We start from the raw sequence: 6,000 nt of genomic DNA, 5'->3' as shown, positions 1-6,000 counted from the left end.
ACTCCCATGGTGCTTTGGGCAGTTTAGACAGTCCATCACTGCCACCAATCAGCATTCTCCGTCAACCTCGAGGGCGTGTACATCCTGTGGCAACTCCTCTTTCTTTCCTTGTGGTTAATGTGAAATTTTGACCATTATTATCGATTTAATGTTCATGCGCGCTTTGTTAAGTAGCTGCGCTGTGTGTCAGGCGAGTTGTTGAGCTGGTAATTTAGGTTTAATTGCTCCCTTCACGCTTCGGTGAGCTTTCCCTTCACGCTTTAGTGACTCTTCTTTCGAAGCGCTCGGCATTTCCCTGACTCCTGCTAATGGATTTTTAAGTGCTTTTACATGTTCCGCTTTGTTTTCCTTTCAAGGTAATCGTTTGTCGAGGCCGCGGGAGAGCTCGGAAAGCTCTGCTCGTGGCCCCTCAGTGACAGGCTTCGGCGCAGTGCATTCCAGACCGGCAGGGGGGCACGCTGTGAACTCGCTGGTTCAGAGACGTTAGGAGCGGCGAGTTCAAAGCGTGCAATACCGAGATTCTGGTCTCCAGCACATAATTCTTTCGCCTGTCAGTTCTGGGAACCCTGACACCTGCTAACGTGGGTTCAGCTTTGTTTTTTCCAATTTCAAGCCACAGGGCGACACCTTCACTGTGTAAAGGTCAGATTCAGCTGTGAGGCAGTGGTATTAAGGATCTTAGACGCTTCTGGCTGTGGTGGGGGCGGGCCCAGACCTTGACACCCGCAGATTATTAGGGTGTCGCCCCCGGGCAGTTCTTTTGCCTGCCTGCCGCTTGCGGCACAAAAGTAAAGTGCTTCGCACTATATTTGTTTATTCTTCTGCCATTACGTCTCAGGCTCGCCTATCCACGCGTGAGCGTGCAGACTCCCATCCATATACCTGCTGTCCTTGATCATCACCTTTGACAATGGACGTAGATTATTCTGAGGAGGAATCCCTCTAAATCCTTCGTTTGGATGACGAGTTTTGTGACGCTGTGGACACGTCTATTGACCAGGCAGTGGAGGCAGCAATGGGTCCATTTGAGCGCCGAATAATGCAATATGCGTATGCCATCCAGGCAGAGAGACCCCAACGCGCTGAAAAGCGTAAGAGCACCTCGGCTCCAGATCAGGGGGCGTTCGAAAGTCTTAAAGCTTTGCTAGCCAGACCCCCCCTCCTCCTGCCGAAGACATACCACCGGATACCCTGGAAACCACAGAGTTTGGTCACAAAGAGGACGACTCTACAGGAGACTCTCATGATGATGCAGGCCCATCCACTTCCTGGGGCTCTAGCGCACCTCTTCTGAACCATCCAAACACGACGAGGAACCCTCTGATATGTTGGTCCCCGAGGACCTTGTGCATCCACGATCATCAGCCTGGTAGCCATCCCCGAAGGTCTCAGCGTTCGTAGCTGGACGCCTGCGCAAACCCCTGGAGAAGGAGGTTCGGGCATGCCTTGGGGCAGAGTATCCACGTCCAGCCCTTCCGGGTATGGTTGCGACCACACCTGAGGTTGATGGCAACCTTTTTGCAGAAGTATGTATGGGACCCTAAGAAGGGTATTGATCGGTCATGGAAGAACTGCCAGGATAAGCTCCTGGACCTGACCGGGCCGCTCACGAAGATCCTGGAGCTGGTGGAGGAAGCGAAGACGTCAGGTTCTTCCATATCCCCGGAGCGCATTTCCAACTGGGCACAAAGGGCCATAGTCTTCCTGGGGAATGCTAATTGCGCCCTTTCTACGGAAAGGCGGCGCTCCTTCCTGTTGAAGGTTGATCCCAAGCTAGGGGAACTAGCCTCTTCGGAGGCAGGCGCAGTGGCCCAAGGTGGTCTCTTTGGGGACCTCTTCATAAAGGAGCTCACCAAATTCGTTTCAACCTTTACCTCATTGGACAAGGCGCAGACTTCGATTAAGCGAGTATTCCACCCTTGTGTTTTTGTCAGTGCCGGCCGTGGCAGAGGGCTATCGGCTGGCAAGTTCTACACCCAGGGCCCCCAATGATGAGGCAAGAAAACCACGGACCCTGGCAGACAAGAATTTTTCCAATCCCGCCGTGGATACAGAGGCCGAGGAGGCAGAGGTCGAGGCTAACCCCTGCCTGCAACAGGTGAGCCTTTTACCTTTGTCATCTCAAGGTGGGGGGCAGGTTGTCTCTTTTCAAAGACAATTGGAGAGATATTACATCGGACGCCTGGGTGTTACAGTCAAAGGCTTCCAAATAGTTTTACGGCACTCCCGTCCAAGATACTCTTCCCCAGGCTGCTATTTTTCGCACAGGACAAGGCCACACTCATAGACTAGTAGGTGGCCGACCTGCTGCGGAAAGGAGCCATAGTCCCTACACCCGAGAGGCTTTCTCTGCAACATCTTTGTCGTGGACAAGACAGACGGCGGTCAGCGTCCAGTCATAAACCTCAAAGAATTCAATCACTGGTTGGTTTACCGCCACTTCAGGATGGATGGCATCCATCTCCAGCGCGATCTCCTCCAACCCAACGATTGGATGGCGCGTTTGGATTTAAAAGATGCGTATCTCACGGTACCAGTCTTCCCTCCTCACAGGAGATTCCTTCAGTTTCTTTGGAAAGGAGTGGTCTACGAGTTCGCGACCCTCCCGTTTGGCCTGTCATTGGCCCCGTGGTGCTTTACGAAGATTCTAAAGCCAGTCATAAAGACACTTCGAGCGAAAGGGCTGCGGCTCATTGTCTATCTGGATGATATTCTGCTTTTGGAACAATGTCCCTTGCATTTGGTCTCCCGGCTCAAGGAGACCACGGATCTTTTGCAGAACCTGGGGTTTGTCATCAACGAGAAGAAATCTCTTCTGACCCCTTTCAGACAGGTGACCTTCCTAGGGTTCACTATCGACTCGGTGGCCCACACCCTAAGTCTTCCTCCGAGAAAGATTGTCAAAATTCGCAGAGATCTCAGGTGCACTCTCGCCCGGAGCTCTACTTAGCTCAGGCAGATAGCACGCCTGGTGGATCTTCTGTCCTCGTCGATCCAGGCGATCTTCCCGGGCCCGCTCCATTACAGAGCGCTTCAGTGTCTCAAGGCCTCCCATCTCCTCAAGGTCTTGCAATTCGCCGATCAGGTTCCCCTCACGGAGGAAGTTCGCCTGGAGATGAGGTGGTGGCTCGACCATATGGAGGCCTGGAACGGCAGAGACATTTTTGGGTGCGATCCGGATCTGGTGATCGAGTTGTACGCCAGCAAATCGGGCTGGGGGGCCCGCTTTAGGGTCTCCTTTACCGGCAGAAAGTGGTCTGCTGCGGAAAGGTCAACTGCACAACAATTGTCTGGAGTTGATGGCGGGTTCCTTCACAATTCAGTGCTGGACCAAGGACTGGGTTTCTTGCAACGTCCTTCTGAAGATGGACAACGTCTAGGTGGTGCGGTATATCAACCACCTCGGGGGTACGAATTCCAAAGCTTTGGCGGATCTAGCCAAGGACTTGTGGACCTTTTGTCTTTCCCACAACATTTCGCTGATGGCGGAATACCTCCTGGGAGTGTCCAACGTAGTGGCGGACAGGTGCTCCAGGAGCTGGATGGAGCTCAGCTTGTGGCAGCTCCAACCGCGGATCACGTTTGGTCCGTTCTCAGTGAACCTTTTCACGTCCAGGTTGGACTATCAGCTTCTAAAATGTTACAGTTGGAAGCCAGATCTGTTAGCGACGGCAATAGATGCATTCCTTCAGGATTGGTCCGGGGACACCGGTTATGCCTTTCCCCCTTTCGCGATGATCATGAGGCTTACGACTCATCTGTGCAGACAGCAGGCAAGGGTGGTCTTGATTACTCCTTTATTGGAGGTCGCAAGTATGGTTTCCAGTTCTACTGGAACTTTCTTGGGATTCTTCAATCCTTCTACCCCGAGATCCCTTCCTCCTGAGAGATCCCCAAGGCCTACCTTATCCTCTCCTCCAGCAAGGGAGAATGCCTCTAGTGGCATGGTGGATTTCCGGCATCGCTGGAGAGTCGGAGGACTATCGCAAGAGGCGCAGCGTGGGCGGACAACACCAACAAGAGATATAAGTCAGCCTGGTCTTGATGGGTCGGTTGGTGTGTTCGTAATGATCTCGATCCCATGGAGTGCGAAGTGGTAGCGGTCCTAAATTTTTGGGTGCCTCTAGCTGGGCAGGGTTTAGCTTACCAGACAATCAATACTTATCGCTCAGCGATCTCAGTGGGTCATCTGTCGGTACAGGGCCACCCTGTTGGGGAACACCCAATGGTTTGCAAACTTTTGCGGGGCAATCGCTTAACACTCCCCCTGGAACCTAGATATTCATCTCTTTGGGATGTTAACAGGGTTCTTCATCTGTTCAAATCTTGGCACGCGAAGCTGGCAATGCTGTTGTGCCTTGTTTCCTGCCATAGGGTGTCCGACGTCCGAGCTTTGGATATATCGGGTCGGGTCTACACCCCTCAGGGAGTCACCTTCCATATTGCACGCAGGACTAAGTCAGACTCTATTGTAATCTCATATCCGGCTTTTGACGGCTCTCCCAAGCTGTGTGTGGTCATATGCCTCAAGGAATATGAGAACATGACGGAAGAGACGCGTCCGCCGGGCAAGCATCAATTGTTTATCTCCTTACGGAAGCCCTTCAAGGCGGTTCCCCACCGACTATTGGACGCTGGGTCAGATGGTTGATGCAAGAAGCGGGCATAAACCTCTCGCATTTCGGCGCCCATTCTGTGCGAGGTGCCATGGCGTGAAAAGCTTTCTCCCTGGGAGCCAGGCTGGAAGACATTTTGAACGCGCCAGACTGATCATCCGACTCGATGTTCAAGAGGTTCTATTTCAAACCAGTCGTTGATATGGCCTCGCTGGTGGTGGATAAGCTTTGAACAAGCATAATCCTTGCCTCCAGTCCTGACCTAGAATGAAAAGTTTCCTAGTAATCATGATGGAAAGTTTCAATTCTATTAAGGACGCGGATGCGAGGATTATTCCCTCCCAGGGCTCTAACGACCTCCTGCTCCCACCCTCGTGACGGAGTTTGTTTTTTCATCGGGCTTGCGAGGCCTCGTTTGGTATAAGTACATATATTTTATCTAGCATCAATTGATTTTTTATGGAAATGTATGTTTCTCTGGCCATCCACTGATCATATCTCAGTGATTGTATTATGAACTGGACTGTATCTGTTATGAAGAATAGAGTAATGGGCCTTCTGGCTCATTTCTTTCAGGTTCTGAAGGTGTCAAAAACGACTGACGGAATGTGGATTGGTTCTGGCTGCAGTCTCGAAAGAGGAGTGGACACAGGATGTACATGCCCTCGCGGTTGGCGGAGGATGCTGATTGCTGACTGTGATGGACTGTCTAAACTGCCCAAAGCACCATGGGAGTGCTAGTTTTTTGTTGTAGTATTAAAGTTGAATACTGCTGGCTGTAGGAATAAATGAAAGTTACAGCTTAATCCTCGCCTCCGCGTCCTTAATAGAATTGAAACTTTCCGTCATGATTACTAGGAAAGTTTTCATTATGCACAAAACCCAAGATAAGTGGGTTAACACGAATACATTCAAGGAAAGGTTCTAAGCATAAAACAAATAGCAAAGAGGACATCCTTGCTGAGTACCTCTCTGTAACTGAAAATATTTGGAAAAATTATTAGCAAACATACTAGCACGTGGAGCAGGGTATTATAATTTTATAAATGAAATTAAATTAGGGCCAAAGCCATACCACTGAAGAGTAGTAAACATAAATTGACAATTAATACGATCGAAGGCCTTTTTGGCATTAAGAGACAATGCAACTAGAGGAGATTGATGTGTTTTTTACCAAAAGCAATGACATTAGAAAACATTCTAGCATTATCAGCAGCCAGTCTGCCCTTAACAAAACCAGATTGATTGGGGTTGACCAGTAACGGAACTATAGACTCCAGACAGGGCGCAAGAATTTTGGCAAATATTTTGCAATCATAATTAATTAATGAAATGGGACGGTAGGTTTTACAAAAGGAGTGATCTGTATCGGGTTTGGAAATAT

This window comes from Triturus cristatus, chromosome 1_1, assembly GCF_964204655.1.
Source record: "Triturus cristatus chromosome 1_1, aTriCri1.1, whole genome shotgun sequence".
Taxonomy (NCBI): domain Eukaryota; kingdom Metazoa; phylum Chordata; class Amphibia; order Caudata; family Salamandridae; genus Triturus; species Triturus cristatus.
This window is presented reverse-complemented; position numbering follows the sequence as displayed.